General features: G+C 43.7%; 1 pseudogene; it reads left to right on the top strand.

Annotated features, from left to right (window-relative positions):
• Positions 1 to 4,371, top strand: part of LOC111973812 (myogenesis-regulating glycosidase-like) — a 17,091-nt pseudogene extending 12,720 nt beyond the window's left edge.
• The last annotated feature ends 17,300 nt before the right edge of the window (positions 4,372 to 21,671 follow it).

Raw genomic sequence — 21,671 nt, 5'->3', positions numbered from 1 at the left:
TCTTACACTGTTACCCCAGGAAATCTTAAGTCTTATTACATACAGCCAGGAAGAACTATTGGATATAAGAGCAACGTCAACTTACCAACATTACGGCTACGAATACGACTTTCCCGAAGCGGATCCTCTGTTTGGATCACCACCCAGGACAATGGATAGGATCCCAGTAGGCGACCCAAAACAACGGYGCCGCAGAAGGGGCAGACGGAGCGGTCTTCTGGTCAGACTCTGTAGACAGGCACATCGCTCACCGCTCCCGAGTATACTACTCGCCAATGTCCAGTCTCTTGACAACAAGGTAGACAAAATTCGAGCAATGGTTGCTCTCCAGAGAGACATCAGAGATTGTAACATTCTCTGTTTCACGGAAACATGGCTCACTTGGGATACGTTATCAGAGTCGGTACAGCCACCTGGTTTCTTCACGCATCGCGCCGACAGAAACAAACATCTCTCTGGTAAGAAGAAGGGCGGGGGTGTATCGTATGAGTCGTGGTGTGATCATAACAACATACAGGAACTCAAGTCCTTTTGTTCACCTGACCTAGAATTCCTTACAATCAAATGCCGACCGCATTATCTACCAAGAGAATTCTCTTCGATTGTAATCACAGCCGTGTATATCCCCCGCTTGCAGACACATCGACGGCCCTGAAAGAAGTTCATTGGACTCTATGTAAACTGGAAACCACATATCCTGAGCCTACATTTATTGTAGCTGGCGATTTTAACAAGGCTAATCTGAAAACAAGGCTCCCTAAATTTTATCAGCATATCGAATGCACGACCCGGGCTGGCAAAATTCTGGATCATTGCTACTCTAACTTCCGCAACGCATACAAAGCCCTCCCAGCCTATAGACAGAAACTAAAACAGGAAATGCCCATGCTCAGGTCTGTTCAACGCTGGTCCAATCAATCTGATTCCATGCTTCAAGATTGCTTCGATCACGTGAACTGGGATATGTTCCGGATAGCCTCAGACAACAACATTGATGTATACGCTGTTTTGGAGAGCGAGTTAATTAGCAAGTGGATCGGTGATGTTGTACCCACGGTGACTATTAAAACCTTCCCCACCAGAAACAGTGGATTGATGGCAGCATTTGCSCAAAACTGAAAGCGCAAACCACTGCTTTTAATCATGGCAAGGCGACCGGAAATATGACCAAATACAAACAGTGTAGCTATTCCGTCCGCAAGGCAATCAAGCAAGCTAAGCGTCAGTATAGAGACAAAGTAGAGTTGCAATTCAACGGCTCAGACACAAGACATATGTGGCAGGGTCTACAGTCAATCATGGATTACAAAAGCAAACCAGCCCCGTCGCGGACACCAATGTCTTGCTCCCAAGCAAGCTAAACAACTTCTTTGCTCACTTTAAGGACAATACAGTGCCACTGAGACGGCCCACTACCAAAACCTGCGGGCTCTCCTTCACCGCAGCCAACGTGAGTAAAACATTTAAATGTGTTAACCCTCACAAGGCTAATGGCCCAGACGGCATCCCTAGCCGCGTCCTCAGAGCATGCACAGACCAGCTGGCTGGTTTGTTTACGGACATATTCAATCAATCCCTATCCCAGTCCGCTGTTCCCACATGCTTCAAGAGGGCCACCACTGTTCCCCTTCCMAAGAAAGCTAAGGTAACTGAGCTAAATGACTACCGCCCCACAGCACTCACTTCCATCATCATGAAGTGCTTCTAGAGACTAGTCAAGGATCATATCACCTCCACCCTACCTGACACCCTAGACCCACTCCAATTAGCTTACCGCCCCAATAGGTCCACACATGACGCAATCACAATCACACTGCACACTGCCCTAACCCATCTGGAGAAGAGGAATACCTATGTAAGAATTCTGTTCATCGATTACAGCTCAGCATTTAACACCATAGTACCCTCCAAACTCGTCATTAAGCTGGAGACCCTGGGTCTCGACCCTTCCTGTGCAACTGGGTCCTGGACTTTCTGACGGACCGTCACCAGGTGGTGAGGGTAGGAAACAACATCTCCATCCCACTGATCCTCAACACTGGGGCCCCACAAGGGTGTGTTCTCAGCCCTCTCCTGTACTCCCTGTTAACCCATGACTGCRTGGCCATGCACGCCTCCAACTCAATCATCATGTTTGCAGACGACACTACAGTGGTAGGCTTGATTACCAACAACGATGAGACRACCTACAGGGAGGAGGTGAGGGCCCTCGGAGTGTGATGTCAGGAAAATAACCTCACTCTCAACGTCAACAAAACAAAGGAGCTGATCGTGGACTTAAGGAACCAGCAGATGGGGGCACCCCCCTATCCACATCCACGGGACAGTAGTGGAGAAGGTGTAAAGTTTTAAGTTCCTCGGCGTACACACCATGGACAAACTGAAAAGGTCCACCCACACAGACAGCGTGGTGAAGATGGAGCAACAGCGCCTCTTCAACCTCAGGAGGCTTGATCATGTACACACAGCAGAGTGCGAGAGGGAGCAATGACGTGGTGCACATATGAACTAGTACGCAATTTTCGGGGAGCACTTTTGGCTCATGAGCTCATCCAGAACTACTGGCTAAAAAGTATTCCAAAGTACCAGAGAATCTCTAATCATTAGTTAACTGCTCTAACATAAATATAGCCTGAGACTTGAATGCAAAGAAATGTGATACAGTATGTAATTGATCATTCTTCTTTAAATATTGAATGACAGGTCTGGCACTCTGGACTTAGACTCATGTTCTAAGGAGGGGGAGATACTGACCTGTTACACACCAGTGATAGGAAACTCAAGTTTTTCATCCAGATAGTGTTCGACAATACAGTCCAATGCTACCGTGTGCATTGGGAAGAATTTGTTCTCAATCTGCACGTGGAGCACGCCATGACCTACAACGTCTTGCATTGGTATGGTGGAGCCAAGACTGCCATACAGCATTTGCCTATCTCTATCTCCGGGCAGCAGGCACCCAAACCCTTTGTCACCAGTGAAATTGACTCAAACCAAAATGGCTTTGGCGGCATCTTGGAGCGCTACTGGCTCTCGTTTAATGCCCCGGCCATTAAGATCAATGACTCTGTGCCCAGGCAAGGTACCATGACACCCCCTACAAGCCAAACCCTGGTGAGGCACCTTGTGCTGAACTCCGCTACATGGTCTGTGTGGGCTTAGACGTCACATCCATTCACAGTACATGGTGCGCAGGTACTTTCAAAAGCCCAACAAGGTCCATTCCAAAGCCATGTTCCACCATCCCATCTGGTCCACGTGGGCACTAAACAAGACTGACATAGACCAACAGAAACTGTTGAAGTATGCGGCCAACATCCGCAAGCATAGGTTTAACCACCTTGGGCTAGACTCTGCCAAGTATCCCAACGCTATAGCCATGTTTCAGAAGCTCAAAGCAGATGGCTTTCTGGTCTCTCTCTGGACACACCCTTTGGTCAACTATGACTGAGAATTTCCACACCTGTGTGGAAAGAGGGCTGTTCATCCGAGAACCTACAGGTCGTCTTCCGGCTTTGGTAAGCTGATGGAATGGCATCGGGGGCATTCTAGACTTCACCAACCCAGAGGCCCGTGATTGATTCGCCTCCCAGCTATGGTCCTTACGATCCAAGTACGGCGTGTCCTCCTTCAAACTGGACGCGGGCGAGACAAACTACCTGCCCTGGCAGTTCAGCACAAAACACCCCTTTCGCGACCCTAGCATGTTCACCCGTCGCTACACCGAGATGGCTATTCCCTACAACGAGCAGGCCAAGCTGCGCTCCGGCTACCAGTTTCAGAACATCTCCTGCTTCTTCAGGCCCATTGACCAGGTCTCTCTTTGGGGCTATGAGCTAGTTCTCAAGTCCCTTATTCCCACCATGCTTACCATCAGCATTCTTGGCTACCAGTTGTGATTGGACGTGATCGGCGGCAATGCCTGTCTTAACCACACTGAGGGCGAGCGCACTTTACCGGACCGTGAGCTCAACATCCGCTGGCTGGAGTTGTCGGTTTTCATGCCCTCCATGCAGTTCTCCAACCCCCGCTGGGAGTACGATAGCGAGTTGGTGGAGATCCATGAGAGCATAGTGGGCTCAAGGGTTCTGGAACTGGCTGGCGAAGTGCTGGACACCATCATACGACCCCTGTGGTGGATTTACACCGGCGACGAGACTGCCTATAAATAAGATTGACTCAAAGTTCCTAATACGGGACGACCTCATGGTGGCACCAGTGTTGGAGCCTGGAAAGCAGGAGAGGGACATCTATCTACGAGCTGGACACTGGCAGAGCTACAAGGGAGAACAGTTTGATATTAAGGAGCCTCTGCACCTTATGGACTACCCGGTAGATCTTGATGAAATTGCTTACTTTGTCTGGGTTTAGTGAAGAGTGTGCAAGGCTGAAACGCTTTGGAGCTAGGCCTGCTTGACTTTGTTTATAGTACTTTCTCTAAAGTCARGGCTCACACACCGTTTGTGTTCTTGTAAATTTAGAATCACTATTAGTGAAGAACGAGCAAGGAGAAAGAATTCCTGCATGCTCAAACATGTGCCTTTGCAATAAAGCAGTAATGTAGATATGCCTATGCATTACAATTATGTGTCATAAGAGACAATAATGTATTCAGCATGACATAACAGATTCTCAACCATTTAACAGAATAGTGAACTGCTGCCTTTTATACCTTTTTTTAAGATTTCTATGAAATATTACCTATAATTACTTACATTATGAGTGAAATAGTTTGGAGAAATGAAAAAGTAATAAAGTATGTTAAAAAGCAGCTTTACTATGGAATGGTATAGGCGTACCCCAACTACAGAATGGTGTGGGCATATACCGGTCATTAAATATATTCATGCAAGTAGACCTCTGATTGGCCTGCTCAACATCCTCCGGAGTATGACATCATGCTCTGAGGAAATAGCAAGCATTTTTGAATTAGTATGTTTGAGATGGGTTTTTTCTCTCTCCAATTTATGCTTTGGCAACATATAAAGGTATAGGATGAGTCAATACATTTTTTTGGGGTAAGAGTTAACAGAATATAACAGCTTTTAACTGGACAGTTACTTTAAAGGCTGATATTTGAATGCTTTCATGTTTTATTTATTAATACACATATAATATACATACAACACATACTAGAAAAGGGAAGATTTATACTGTGACGTAAAATTGTGTACTTTTTCTTTCAATGTGTCAATGCATTTAACAATACAATGTGTTATTTTTCAGTCACTGGTTGTTATGTTAAGGTTCTCGACACGTCTGTTAAGAAACTTCTTGCACTAAGGGGTGCTGTTCCGCATTAGCATATTTTGTGTCTTCCAAATTAAACTGCCTCGTGCTAAATTCTTGATCGTACATATGCAAATTATTGTTATTATTGGATAGAAAACACCTTCTAGTTTCTATAGAAGTTGGAATTTTGTCTCTGAGTGGTACAGAAAATTTCTACAGCACTTTTCATGACAGGGTTCAGATTTTCAGAAATTTTTACCTCTTGATCTGGGGTCTGTTTATAAGCCACAGTGAATGCTATGAAGAAACCGACACTGCCTACGTCTTCCTCTGGGTGTCTGTACGTCATCACGTTTTTCAATGAAAGTCGATGGGACGTTCACAGCCATTATAAATGACAAAATGTACAGAGACCGTCCTTTTCAACGTGCGCCTCAAGCGTGAAGGCATCGGACCTGCCTTCGTTCCAAATCGTTTTCTACCAGGCAATATTTCTCCGGTCATGTTTTCAGTCGTTATAGTTTGTTAAAAAACATCATAATGTAGTTAATTTGAGCCGTTTTAATTCATTTTATATCCGTTTAGTGCATTTTGAGGAATTTCTTTGTTGTGCGGTTCTGAAAGTTTGGACACACGTTTTAGGGAGTCGGTCGTTGGTGGTGGACATTTCGAAGGACAGAAGGACATCTATCGACCAAAAGACGTTTATAACATAGAAAGGATAATTGCCCAAGAATATGATGGAAGAACAGCTCAAAGTAAGCAATATTTAATATGATAAACGTGTTTCTGTCGAAATATTTAAACGCATAATTCGCCATTTTGTTTGGTATAGCTTCACTTGGCCAACCCTGTATTGAAAAGTAAAGGATAATTTTAAAAATGTAAATCCGCGGTTGCATTAAGAACTAATTTGTCTTTCGATTGCTGTCAACCCTGTATTTTTTAGTCCAAGTATTGATTACTTTCAATTAAACTAGATCACTCTGATAGACTGACGTCAGACATATTGAGCTTGATTTCCTACGTATTTTTATTGTGGCAACCACGGTTTTGTATGCTAAATATGCACCTTTTCGAACAAACTGTATATGTATATTGTAAAATGATGTTACAGGAGTGTCATCGGAAGAATTCTGAGAAGGTTAGTGAAAAATTAATATATTTTGCGGTGGATTACGTTATAGCGCTGCTTTGGGCTGGAACGATGCTCTTGGTAACGTTTTTTCATGTGGTATGCTAATTATCGATTTATTGTGTTTTCGCTGTAAATAGCGCTTTAGGAGGAAATCTTGAAATATGGTTGAAATTCACAATGACTGGGTCTTTCCCATTGCTATGCCTTTGTCTATTTTTATAAATGTTTATTTGATGCAGTAAAAATTGGTCATACACGTTGCCGTACCACGTTAATCTAGTAATTCTAGTCGATTTGTGATGGTGGGTGCAATTGTAAACTGTGGATTTCTACCTGAAATAGGCAACTTTTTCTAACCAAAAACATCCGATACCAGGAATATGTTATCAGACTGTCATCTTGAAGAGGTTTTTTCTTGGTTATGGATATCAATTACTTAGTTGAGCCGAATTTGGTGATAGCCTGGAAGGAGTAGAAAACTGGATGGAGTTAGATAGGGTTTGTATTTTGCTAACGTGTTAGCTAATAGATTACATATTATTTGTGCTTCCCTGTAAAACCCAGTTTTAAAAATCTGAAATGGTTGGCTTTTATCACAAGATCTGTATCTTTCATCGGGGTGTCTTGGACTTGTGAAGTTTAATTGATTATTTAGATGCTACTATCTACTTTTGAAGCTATGCTAGTATGCTTAATTAGTGTGTGGGTGTGGGGTGCTCCCGGATCCGCGGGTAGAGGCTCGTGAAAGGTATAACCAAAAACAAGCTGCACATTAGACTTTTCACCTGAAGCTTGCGGAAGTGGGTGTTTGTTATTCCTGGTGTGTTCTAATTGACAGTGGAAGTGGGTGATTGAGTTTGATCCCAAATGGCACTACTTTCCCCATACAATGCCAATACTTTTGAGACCAAGCGCCCTGGTTCAAAAGTAAGTGCATATATATATAAGTGGAGAGAACAAGTATTTGATACACTGCCGATTTTGCAGATTTTCCTACTTACAAAGCATGTAGAGGTCTGTAATTTATCATAGGTACACCTCAACTGTGAGAGACGGAATCTAAAACAAAAATCCAGAAAATCACATTGTATGATTTTTAAGTAATTCATTTGCATTTCATTGCATGACATAAGTATTTGGTACATCAGAAGCAGAATTAAGATTTGTACAGAAACCTTTGTTTGCAATTACAGAGATATACGTTTCTGTATGTTCTTGGACCAGTTTGCACACACTGCAGCAGGGATTTTGGCCCACTCCTCCATACAGACCTTCTCCAGATCCTTCAGTTTCGGGGCTGTCGCTGGGGCAATACGGACTTTCAGCCCCTCCAAAGATTTTCTATGGGTTCAGGTCGGAGACTGGCTAGGCCACTCCAGGACCTTGAGATGCTTCTTACGGAGGCCACTCCTTAGTTGCCCTGGCTGTGTGTTTCGGGTCGTTGTCATGCTGGAAGACCCAGCCACGAGCCATCTTCAATGCTCTTACTGAGGGAAGGAGGTTTGTTGCCAAGATCTCGCGGTACATGACCCTATCATTCCTCCCCTCAATACGGTGCAGTCGTCCTGTCTCTTTGCAGAAAAGCATCCCCAAAGAATGATGTTTCCACCTCCATGCTTCACGGTTGGGATGGTGTTCTTGGGGTTGTACTCATCCTTCTTCTTCCTCCAAACACGGTGAGTGGAGTTGAGACAAAAATAGAGCTTTTTGGTCTAATCAGACCACATAACCTTCTCCCATTCCTCCTCTGGATCATCCAGATGGTCATTGGCAAACTTCAGACTGGCCTGCACATGCGCTGGCTTGAGCAGGGGGACTTTGCGTGCGCTGCAGGATTTTAATCCATGACGGCGTAGTGTGTAACTAATGGTTTTCTTTGAGACTGCGGTCCCAGCTCTCTTCAGGTCATTGACCAGGTCCTGCCGTGTAGTTCTGGGCTGATCCCTCACCTTCCTCATGATCATTGATGCCCCACGAGGTGAGATCTTGCATGGAGCCCCAGACCGAGGGTGATTGACCGTCATCTTGAACTTCTACCATTTTCTAATAATTGCGCCAACAGTTGTTGCCTTCTCACCAAGCTGCTTGCCTATTGTCCTGTAGCCCATCCCAGCCTTGTGCAGGTCTACAATTTTATCCCTGATGTCCTTACACAGCTCTCTGGTCTTGGCCATTGTGGAGAGGTTRKARTCTGTTTGATTGAGTGTGTGGACAGGTGTCTTTTATACAGGTAACGAGTTCAAACAGGTGCAGTTAATACAGGTGATGAGTGGAGAACAGGAGGGCTTCTTAAAGAAAAACTAACAGGTCTGTGAGAGCCGGAATTCTTACTGGTTGGTAGGTGATCAAATACTTATGTCATGCAATAAAATGCAAATGAATTACTTGAAAATCATGTGATTTTCTTGATTTTTGTTTTAGATTACGTCTCTCACAGTTGAAGTGTACCTATGATAAAAATTACAGACCTCTACATGCTTTGTAAGTAGGAAAACCTGCAAAATCGGTAGTGTATCAAATACTTGTTCTCCCCACTGTATATATATTAGGATGACATTTGGGATGCACCCCTTGACATGGAAGTAGGTTATTAGACATGTATTTTTGAGTGCTTGAAGCTTAATTACTCTACTCAGTCTTGTAAAGTTTCAATTAACAAACTATCCATTTACTTTCATGTCTCTCTTGTAATATCATACCCATAACTAAATATGATGTCTTTATATTTCAGGCATCCTAGAAAGGTCTTGAAAAAATAGGTATTCAATTCATGTTTGAGCAGGAAATAATCCATAATTTAAGATGCTATGAAGTCGGAGTGAACTTAATTGTGACATACAACTATGCCAATATATCCCTACAGACTGTCCCAAATTCCATTTAAGAAATACTATACTGCCACATTTATGTTTTTTTTATCCTAATAAGCAACACAATTTTCAGCATGTGTTAGAGAAAAACATACAATTTCTGACAGATATTTAAAATCAAACTTTATTTGTCACATTACCGAATACACCTTACCGTGAAATGCTTACTTACAAGCCCTTAACACCTTCTTGAACTGCACTGTTGGTTAAGAAAATATTTAGCAAATAAACTAAAGTAAAAAAGTATAAAAAAGTAACACAATAAAATAACAATAACGAGGCTATATACAGGGGGTACAGGTTAGTCGACGTAATTTGTACATGTAGGTAGGGGTGAAGTGACTATGCATAGATAGTAAACAGCGAGTAGCAGCAGTGTAAAAATGAAATGGGGGAGGGGGTCAATGTAAAAAGTCCTGGTGGCCATTTGATTAATTGTTCAGCAGTCTTATTGCTTGGGGGTGGAAGCTGTTAAGGAGCCTTTTGGTCCTAGACTTGGTGCTCCGGTACCGCTTGCCGTGCAGTAGCAGAGAGAACAGTCTATGACTTGGGTGACTGGAGYCTTTTACAATTTCTTGGGCTTTCGTCTGACACCGCCTAGTATATAGGTCCTGGATAGCAGGAAGCTTGGCCACAGTGATGTACTGGGCCGTACGCAGTACCCTCTGTAACGCCTTACGGTCAGATGCCGAGCAGTTGCCATACCAGACGGTGTTGCAACGGTCAGGATTCTCTCGATGGTGCAGCTGTAGAACTTTTTGAGGATCTGAGGACCCATGTCAAATATTTTCAGTCTCTTGAGGGGGAAAAGGTGTTGTCCTGCCCTCTTCACGACTGACTTGATGTGTTTGGACCATGATAGTTCGTTGGGGATGTGGACACCAAGGAACTTGAAACTCTCGACCCGCTCTACTACAGCACTGTCGATGTTAATGGGGGCCTGTTCGGCTCGCCTTTTCCTGTAGTCCATAATCAGCTCCTTTGTCTTGCTCACATTGAGGTAGAGGTTGTTGTCCTGGCACCACACTGTCAGGTCTCTGACCTTCTCCCTATAGGCTGTCTCATCGTTGTCGGTGATCAGGGCTACCACTGTTGTGTCATCAGCAAACATAGTGATGCCTACCCTTACCACCTGAGGGCGGCCCGTCAGGAAGTCCAGGATCCAGTTGCAGAGGGAGGTGTTCAGTCCCAGGGTCCTTAGCTTAGTGATGAGCTTCGTGGGCACTATACTGTTGAAATCTGAGCTGTAGTCAATGAACAACATTCTCACATACAGTTGAAGTCAGAAGTTTGCATACACTTAGGTTGGAGTCATTAAAACTCGTTTTTCAACCACTCCACACATTTCTTGTTAACAAACTATAGTTTGGCAAGTCGGTTAGGACATCTACTTTGTGCATGACACAAGTAATTTTTCCATAAATTATTTACAGACAGATTATTTCACGTGTAATTCCCTGTATCACAATTCGAGTGGGTCAGAAGTTTACATACACTAAGTTGACTGAGCTTGGAAAATTCCAGAAAATGATGTCATGGCTTTAGAAGCTTCTGATAGGCTAATTGACATCATTTGAGTCAATTGGAGGTGTACCTGTGGATGTATTTTAAGGCCTACCTTCAAACTCAGTGCCTCTTTGCTTGACATCATGGGAAAATCAAAAGAAATCGGCCAAGACCTCAGAAAAAAAATTGTAGACCTCCACAAGTCTGGTTCATCCTTGGGAACAATTTCCAAATGCCTGAAGTACCACGTTCATCTGTACAAACAATAGTACGCAAGTATAAACACCATGGGAACATGCAGCCGTCATACCGCTCAGGAAGGAGACGCATTCTGGTCTCCTAGAGATGAATGTACTTTGGTGCGAAAAGTGCAACTCAATCCCAGAACAACAGCAAAGGACCTTGTGACGATGCTGGAGGAAACAGGTACAAAGTATCTATATCCACAGTAAAACGAGTTCTATATCGACATAACCTGAAAGGCCGCTCAGCAAGGAAGAAGCCATTGCTCCAAAACCGCCATAAAAAAGCCAGACTACGGTTTGCAACTGCACATTGGGACAAAGATTGTACTTTTTGGAGAAATGTCCTCTGGTCTGATGTAACAAAAATAGAACTGTGTGGCCATAATGACCATTGTTATGTTTGGAGGAAAAAGGTGGAGCCTTGCAAGCCGAAGAATACCATCCCAACCGTGAAGCACGGGGGTGGCAGCATCATGTTGTGGGGGTGCTTTGCTGCAGGATGGACTGGTGCACTTCACAAAATAGATGGCATAATGAGGAGGACAAATGTATGTGGATATATTGAAGCAACATCTCAAGACATCAGTCAAGAAGGTAAAGCTTGGTCGCAAATGGGTCTTCTAAATGGACAATGACCCCAAGCATACTTCCAAAGTTGTGGCAAAATGGTTTAAGGACAACAAAGTCAAGGTATTTGAGTGGCTATCACAAAGTCCTGACCTCAATCCTATAGAAGATTTGTGGGCAGAACTGAAAAAGCATGTGCGAGCAAGGAGGCCTACAAACCTGACTCAGTTACACCAGCTCTGTCAGGAGGAATGGGCCAAAATTCACCCAACTTATTGTGGGAAGCTTGTGGAAGGCTACCCGAAAGGTGTGACTCAAGTTAAACAATTTAAAGGCAATGCTACCAAATACTAATTGAGTGTTTGTAAACTTCTGACCCACTGGGAATGTGATGAAAGAAATAAACCTGAAAGAAWTAATTCTCTCTACTATTATTCTGACATTACACATTCTTAAAATAAAGTGGTGATCCTAACTGACCTAAGATAGGGAATTTTTACTATGATTAAATAGTAAATTTGGCTAAGGTGTATGTAAACTTCCGTCTTCAACTGTAGGTGTTCCTTTTGTCCAGGTTGGAAAGAGCAGTGTGGAGTGCGATTGAGATTGCGTCATCTGTGGATCTGTTGCGGCGGTATGCAAATTGGAGTGGGTCTAGGGCAGTGGTTCCCAAACTTTTTATAGTCCCATACCCCTTCAAACATTCAACCTCCAGCTGCGTACCCCCTCTAGCACCAGGGTCAGCGCACTCTCAAATGTTTTTTGCCTCATTGTAAGCCTGCCACACACACACACACACACACACACACACACACACACACACACACACACACACACACACACACACACACACACACACACACACACACACACTATACAATACATTTATTACACATAAGAATGAGTGTGAGTTTGTCACTTCCCGTGAGCCGGGTTGTAACAAAGACCTCTTATAGGACCAGGGCACAAATAATAATATAATAGTAATCATTAATTTTGCTTTTTATTTAACCATCTTACTTATTAAACCTTATTTGTTAATCGAAAAATGTGAATAACTCACCACAKGTTAATGAGAAGGGTATGCTTCAAAGGATGCACATAACTGCAATGTTGGGTTGTATTGGAGAGAGTCTCAGTCTTAAATAATTTTCCACACAGTCTGTGCCTGTATTTATTTTTTATGCTAGTGAGGGCCGAGAATCCACTCTCACATAGGTACGTGGTTGCAAAGGGCATCAGTGACTTAAAAGCGCGATTTGCAAAGGCAGGATACTCTGAGTGCAGCCCAATCCAGAAATCTGGCTGTGACATCTGATTAAATAAAAATTTCACAGAACCGTTTGTTGAAATTTAGATGAGGCTCTCTTGTTCAGATATTGGTAAGTGGACTGGAGGCAGGGCATGAAAGGGATAACGAATCCAGTTGTTTGTGTCATCTGTTTCAGGAAAGTACCTTCGTATGTAAATCTTCCTTCCGTCCCTCTCCTCTCCCCGCTAGGTCTCAGAGCGAGTGACATCACCGATTGAAACGCTATTAGCGCGCACCCGCTAACTAGCTAGCCATTTCACACCAGTTGCACTCACCCCCTTTTGACCTCCTCCTTTTCCGCAGCAACCAGTGATCCGGGTCAACAGCATCAATGAAACAGTATTGCTCCCGTCTCTCCTCGTCCCCTACCTGGGCTCAAACCAGGGACCCTCTGCATACATCAACAACTGACACCCACGAAGCATCGTTACCCATCGCTCCACAAAATCCTTGGCCCTTCAGCGCAAGGGAAACAACTACTTCAAGGTCTCAGAGCGAGTGACGTCACCGATTGAAAAGCTATTAGCGTGCACAACGCTAACTAGCTAGCYATTTCACACCAGTTACACATAATTGCGTACCCAACTCAGGTGCTTCGCTATATCACATTTGACATTGTCCGTAAGCTTGAGTTAATTTGCACACAAAAAATCAAACAATGATGGAAAGACCTGTGTGTTGTCCTTGTTAATGCAGACAGAGAAGAGCTCCAACTTCTTAAACATAGCCTCAATTTCGTCACACACATTGAATATAGTTGCGGAAAGTCCCTGTAATTCTATGATTCAGATCATTCAGGCAAGAAAAAACATCACCCGGATATGCCAGTCGTGTGAGAAACTCATCATCATGCAAGCGGTCAGACAAGTGAAAATTATGGTCAGTAAAGAAAACTTTAAGCTCGTCTCTCTATTTAAAAAAACTTGTCAATACTTTGCCACTTGTTAACCAGTGCACTTCTGTATGTTGTAAAAGCGTTACATAGTCGCTGCCCATATCATTGCATAGTGCAGAAAATACACGAGAGTTCAGGGGCCTTGCTTTAACAAAGTTAACCATTTTCACTGTAGTGTCCAAAACGTCTTTCAAGCTGTCAGGCAATCCCTTTGCAGCAAGAGCCTCTAGGTGGATGCTGTAGTGTACCCAAGTGTCGTCGGGAGCAACTGCTTGCACACGCGTTACCTATCCACTATGTTTCCCTGTCATGGCTTTTGTGCCATCAGTACAGATACCAACATGAGCATCAGCTACGTTTGGCTACATATGGACCGTTAGTGGAATTCCATTTGTGTTGTTATTTCGCTGAACACTAGATGGTTTAATTTGATTTTTGGCAGTGAAACGAGGCTACTAGGGCGAGGAAAAAAACTCACCCATATGTATAGCCCCGTTGGAAAATATAAATAGACTTTTTGAAAATGTAAAAAAAAAAAATGGTTGATCACATTTTTATTTGGCGTACCCCCGACGTCATTGTGCATACCCCAGTTTGGGAATACCTGGTCTAGGGTATCTGGGATGATGCTGTTGATGTGAGCCATGACCAGCCTTTCAAAGCACTTCATGGCTACCGACGTGAGTGCTACGGGGCGGTAATCATTTAGGTAGGTTACCTTCACTTCCTTGGGCACAGTTACTATGGTGGACTGCTTGAAACAGACTCAGTCAGGGAGAGGTTGAAAATGTCAGTGAAGACACTTGACAGTTGGTCCGTGCATGCTTTGAGTACACTTCCTGGTAATCCATCTGGCCCCGCGGCTTGGTGAATGTTAGCCTGTTTAAAGGTCTTGCTCACATTGGCTGTGGAGAGCGTGATCACACAGTCATCCGGAACAGCGGGTGCTCTCATGCATGCTTCAGGGTAGCTCGCCTCGAAGCGAGCATAAAATGCATTTAACTTGTCTGGTAGGCTCACGTTTCCCTTTGTAGTCCGTAATAGTTTTCAAGCCCTGCCACATCCGACGGGCATCAGAGCCGGTATAGTAGGATTCAATCTTAATCCTGTATTGACGCTTTGCCTGTTTAATGGTTCGTCTGAGGGTGTAGCGGAATTTCTTATATACGTCCGGGTTAGTGTCCCGCTCCTTGAAAGTGGCAGATCCGTGGCTTCTGGTTGGGATATGTACGTATGGTCACTGTGGCGACGACATCGTCAATGCACTTATTGATGAAGCCGATGACTGAGGTTGTATACAGCCATTACCACAAGCCAGTCGTCCACAATTAAGGTGCCACCAACCTCCTGTGGTGATTCACCATGTTTAGACAGTCATTGTCTATTTATGTCTAGCACTATTCCCTTACAAGAGTGGCATGTTTTTGGCTCGCATACAAAATCTCCTGTCTGGGTAAAGAAGTGTACTCTGAAATTCAAAGGAAAGTCTCTGTCAGCATCTTGATGTTTTTTGAATGAGTCAACTGCTCTAACACTAAATGCTTTCAGGAGAGCATGCAGTGAAATAGCAATATACGTAGTTTGCAGAAACTGTCATTGCAGATGACACCACTGCTTTGGTTCGTTTTCATATGGAGTGCATGTATGAGATTCTTCTAGTGAATTGCATAATATACACAAGCACATATGCCAGAGGGTGGGAGAGAGTCATGTAGTCTGATTTGCAGTATTTGATTGGATCACATTGTTCTTCTCAGTGAGATCATGTGAACTATGGCAAAGCTAGTTTAATAACAATGAGAAAGGTACTCTAAATAAAGTTTCTATCTAGAACCTAAAAGGGTTCTTCATCTGTCCCCATAGAAGAACCCTTTGTAGAACTATTTTGGGTTCCACGTGGAGCTCTTTCCACAGAGGGTTCTACATGGAACCCAAAATGGTTCTACCTGGAATCAAAAAGGGATATTCTATGGAGTGTAGACACTGAAAGCTATCAATGTATGATTCATGGCCACCAAGAATGGATTAGGAAAGTTTCTCTACTTTCTTTATGGAATTTATTTTGTTCTTACAGATTTGTGTGACACCCAAATCAGTTTCCTGTAGAAGGATGGATTTGTAGATGCCCTTTTTATATTCTCAGTATATGATGTCAATAAATGTCATCGTTTTTTTCTTAGCCTGAATCATGCTAAACATTTTTCTTTCTACACACAACCTCAAAAAGTTACTGTGTAATTAAGTGTGTTTCAGGCCTACTGAACTGTTTTTGCAATTCAAGAAAGCAAAATTCTTGGCTAAGCAGAAACAGATGGGTACCTAGGCTACTATTTTGTGTCCTTTGTTGCAAATTTGTCAAAAGACAAAATGCAAATCAGTAAAGCTACAGAAACATGTGTTTCAGTGTAGGTGAGTTTGTTTCAATGACATAAGGACATCTTTCGACCTAATATTTTGATGTCTATTTGTTTTGAGCATTTTGTCTTTCAGTATCTTGCTGAACTGTTTATGAGTCATGTACACTAAGTATACCAAACATTAGGAACACCTATCAGAACTCAGGATAAGACCCAGATGCAGACAGCTAGACTCACAGATGTTTATTGACCCAAACAGGGGGCAGGCACAAAACAGGTCAAAGGCAGGCAGAGGTTCGTAATCCAGGGCASAGTCAATAAGGTACAGAACAGCAGGCATGCTCGGGGTCAGGGCAGGCAGAGGTTCGTAAACGGGTCAGAGTCAGGCAGGTACAGAACGGCAGGCAGGCTCGGTGTCAGGACAGGCAGAATGGTCAGAACCGGGGAACTAAGAAACAGAACTTGAGAAAGCAGGGAGATGGGAAAACACGCTGGTAAGACAAGACAAACTGGCAACAGACAAACAAAGAACACAGGTATAAATACACTGGGGATAATGAGAAAGATGGGTGACACCTGGAGGGGGGTGGAAACAAAGACAGGTGAAACAGATTAGGGTGTGACACCTTCCTAATATTGAGTTGAACCCTTTTGCCCTCAGAACAGCCTYAATTCATCATGTAATGGACTCTCAAGGTGTCGAAAGCGTTCCACATGGATGCTAGCCCATGTTGACTCCAATGCTTCCCACAGTTGTGTCAAGTTGTCTGGATGTCCTTTGGGTGGCAAATCATTCTACAGACATGAGTGCTAAGGGTCGGTAGTCATTCAGGCAGGTTACCTCAGTGTTCTTGGGCATAGGGACTAGGGTAGCCTTACAGCTTCAGTCAGAGACAGGTTGAAAATGTCAGTGAAGACACTTGCCAGTTGGTCARCACATGCTCGGAGTACACGTCCAGGGCAAAGCGGGGTTTGTTATAATTTTCCGGCTTAGAGTCCCGCTCTTTGAAATCGGCAGCTCTGCCCTTTAGCTCAGTGCGGATGTTACCTGTAATCCATGGCTTCTGGTTGGGGTATGTACGTACAGTCACTGTGGGCACAACGTCATCAATGCACTTATTGATGAAGCCAGTGACTGATGTGGTGTACTCCTCAATGCGATCGGAAGAATCCCGGAACATATTCCAGTCTGTGGTAACAAAACAGTCCTGTAGCTTAGCATCTGCGTCATCTGACCACTTCTTTATTTCCTTTGTCTTCAATGCATAGCCTGGATTGTGTTCATTAATATGATTAAAATGTACAATGATCATCTTTAATTTGTTCGAATTTTTTTAACTGTGTGTTGTTCATTGTTTTGGTCTTGTTATGTTTACCTGGTGGCACTTTTTCAGGACCCTGTCTTTCAAAGAGAATTCGTAAAAATCCAAATAACTTCACAGATCTAAGAATTTAAGCTTTCTGCCAATATCAGATATGTCTATGTCCTGGGAAATGTTCTTGTTACTTACAACCTCATGCTAATCGCATTAGCCTACGTTAGCTCAACCGTCCATGGAAGGGAAACCGATCCTGAAGAAGTTTTAAACAGTGTTTCCCTGCTTGTTCAATGAACCATAAACAATTAATGAACATGCACCTGTGGAACGGTCGTTAAGACACTAACAGTTTACAGATAGTAGGCAATTTTCTCAAATGATTGCCTCGCCTGGTTCACCAACTACTTCTCTGATAGAGTTCAGTGTGTCAAATCGGAGGGCCTGTTCTCCGGCCCTCTGGCAGTCTCTATGGGGGTCCACAGGGTTCAATTCTTGGGCCGACTCTCTTCTCTGTATACATCAATGATGTCGCTCTTGCTGCTGGTGAGTCTCTGATCCACCTCTACGCAGACGACACCATTCTGTATACTTCTGGCCCTTCTTTGCACTGTTAACAACCCTCCAGACGAGCTTCAATGCCATACAACTCTCCTTCCGTGACCTCCAACTGCTCTTAAATACAAGTAAAACTAAATGCATGCTCTTCAACGATTGCTGCCTGCACCTGCCCGCCTGTCCAACATTACTACTCTGGACGGCTCTGACTTAGAATATGTGGACAACTAAAAATCCTAGGTGTCTGGTTAGACTGTAAACTCTCCTTCCAGACTCACATCAAACATCTCCATCCAAAGTAAATCTAGAATTGGCTTCCTATTTCGCAACAAAGCATCCTTCACTCATGTGCCAAACATACCCTCGTAAAACTGACCATCCTACCAATCCTTGACTTTGGCGATGTTATTTACAAAATAGCCTCCAATACCCTACTCAATAAATTGGATGCAGTCTATCACAGTGCCATCCGTTTTGTCACCAAAGCCCCATATACTACCCACCACTGCAACCTGTACGCTCTCGTTGGCTGGCCCTTGCAGGCAATGTCAACGCTGTGCGTTACAGGGAAGACATCCTCCTCCCTCATGTGGTACCCTTCCTGCAGGCTCATCCTGACATGACCCTCCAGCATGACAATGCCACCAGCCATACTGCTCGTTCTGTGCATGATTTCCTGCAAGACAGGAATGTCAGTGTTCTGCCATGGCAAGCGAAGAGCCTGGATCTCAATCCCATTGAGCACATCTGGGACCTGTTGGCTCGGAGGGTGAGGGCTAGGGCCATTCCCCCCAGAAATGTTCGGGAACTTGCAGGTTCCTTGGTGGAAGAGTGGGGTAACATCTCACAGCAAGAACTGGCAAATCTGGTGCAGTCCATGAGGAGAAGATGTACTGCAGTACTTAATGCAGCTGGTGGCCACACCAGATACTGACTGTTACTTTTGATTTTGACCCCCCCTTTGTTTTGTTCAGGGACACATTATTCCATTTGTTAGTCACATGTCTGTGGAACTTGTTCAGTTTTTATCTCAGTTGTTGAATCTTGTTATGTTCATACAAATATTTACACGTTAAGTTTACTGAAAATGAACGCAGTTGACAGTGAGAGGATGTTTCTTTTTTTGCTGAGTTTACATGCCCACTTTCAAAAGTGTCTGCTGCGTCGCTAACATTATCATCAAACCTCCAACCTTCTGCATCCTCAGAGGAATTTGCCATTTGAAGAAGCAGATTTGTCCAGGGCTCACTTTTGAATAAGATTTCCTTTGGGAGACACCTTTGCAGCTTTCATCAGCTCATCATGTGCTGATAATGGCAAAGTGATGAAGCAATTCTACAGGTTACATGGAGGCTGCCGCCGATCAATAGATAATCTAGTCGTTTTGGGGCTAGAGGGGTGGGCCACAGAGTGAGGGGATGGTAAAGGTGGATGGATAGGGTAACCGCAACAAGAGAATCTTACATAAACAGAATGAGATTTTAAATAAACAGATCTGCTGAATGGCAAATTATATTCAATTAATATATACTTTTTTTTTTACCCAGAATTAGGGAAAACGTGATTGTAAGTCTATTGCAAATTTACGTATTGACCATTTATGACAGCATTATGGTCTGGTTTGACGGGGAATTCACAGCAGTCCACACCACTGAACCTGGAGCGACTCCACTTCCTTTGTCAATAACTCCTCCCACTGAAATTGATCTAGACTCATGGCATGCACTGAGGAGACACACACATCAATTTGCTGTCTGTATGTTTCAGGAAATCAATACTGAAGTTTGCTTTTCTGCAATGATTGTTTTGTTTTGTTCATTATAATAGCACAGTAGATAGACAAGCAATTTTACTTTTGGATGAGAGTTGACGGGAGAAGACCGGACGATGCTCTTAAAGAAGGCCTCAAGAGGCCTATGTAAAGGATGGGTGAATATCCATATTTAATGTGAAGGCAAAAACATTGTCCTCTGGAAAGAAACACTTGTTACTGCTTGAAAAGTGTGGATATACAGTAGGTAACTATTCTATGATTTTTAATATCCCTGTAACTGGACCGATTAACTAAGCGATTCATATGGACAAGTCACACACGCAGCAACCCACGGTTACAACTGTTGTGTTTGCAGCTTTATAGCAAGCAAAATATCAAAAATGTACTTTAAAAAACATTGTATTTGAAACTATTCCAGTGGACAACAAAAGATATGGAGAAAAACCAATGCATTCAATAATCATGTAGTATGTATACAGTACCTGTATTGTCCACTGGAGTGCAGTGTAGATTCATATTACAGCCTTACAAAGGCACACAGTGGACCACTGTCCAGATGTGACCAAAAGCAAGGTGGAAAAAAATACCCAAATCACTTGGAACACACACATCCATACACAAACAGAGCAGGACGGGGACACAAACCTGGCAAGTGCCCCTACCCTCCCTCCCCCAMCTGTGTGCCCACCTGTGTGCCCACCTGTGTGCCCATCTGCGGAGGAGAGGCGCCAGTTGTTCCGAGTATGTGCCAGTGTGTCTCAACTCAAGGACCACCCAACAAAACCCTTGTTTCGGGGTTTGTCTGTCTGACTGTAAATTCCATGGCCCTTGCCCATAGGCCTGGTTTGCTCGTGGTTTCATGTGAAAAGCCATGGTTTGGATTGGCCCAATCCAAGAAGCCTGTAGCCATAACAACAATATTAAATAATGTGGGTGGTTGAACAGTAGTAGTCTTGAATGCATGGATTTTGCCCTTGTGTGACAGGAACAGCATGTAATTCACCACATTGTGAGACATCATATAGAGCAACAAAATGCAGGTTGATAGACAGTGCCTTCGGAAAGTATTCAGACCCCTTGACTTTTTCCACATTTAGTTTGTTTACAGTCTTATTAWTTTTTTTTATTTATTGTTTTTTATCTCATCAATCTACACACACAAAACAAAAACTGTTTTTTATAAGCTTGGCACACCTGTATTTGGGGAGGATCTCTGCAGATCCTCTCAAGCTCTGTCAGGTTGGATGGGGAGTGTTGCTGCACAGCTATTTTCAGGTCTCTTCAGAGATTTTCAAATCAGGTTCAAGTCCGGGCTCTGGCTGGGTCACTCAAGGACATTCAGAGACTTGTCCTGAAGCCACTCCTGCGTTGTCTTGGCTGTGTGCTTAGGGTCCTTGTCCTTTTGAAAGGTGAACTTTTGCCCCAGTCTGAGGTCCCGAGCGCTCTGGAGCAAGTTTTCATCAAGGATCTCTCTGTACATTGCTTCGTTCATCTTTCCCTCGCTCCTGACTAGTCTCCCCGTCCCTGCCGCTGAAAAACATCCCCACAGCATGATTCTGCCAGCACCATGCTTCTCCGTAGGGATGGTGCCAGTTTTCCTCCAGATGTGACACTTGGCATTCAGGCCAAAGAGTTCAATCTTACTTTCATCAGACCAGATAATCTTGTTTCTCAAAGCTGAGATTCTTTAGGTGCCTTTTGGCAAACTCCAAGCGGGCTGTCATGTGCCTTTTATTGAGGAGCTGCTTCTGTCTGGCCACTCTACCATAAAGGCATAATTGGTGGAGTGCTGCAGAGATTGTTGTCCTTCTGGAAGGTTCTCCCATCTCCACAGAGGGACTCTAGAGCTCTGAGGGACTCTAGAGCACCTACCTGACCAAGGTCCTWCTCCCCCAACTGCT

Source organism: Salvelinus sp. IW2-2015, linkage group LG1, assembly GCF_002910315.2.
Source record: "Salvelinus sp. IW2-2015 linkage group LG1, ASM291031v2, whole genome shotgun sequence".
NCBI classification, from domain to species: Eukaryota; Metazoa; Chordata; class Actinopteri; order Salmoniformes; family Salmonidae; genus Salvelinus; species Salvelinus sp. IW2-2015.
This window is presented reverse-complemented; position numbering and strand designations above follow the sequence as displayed.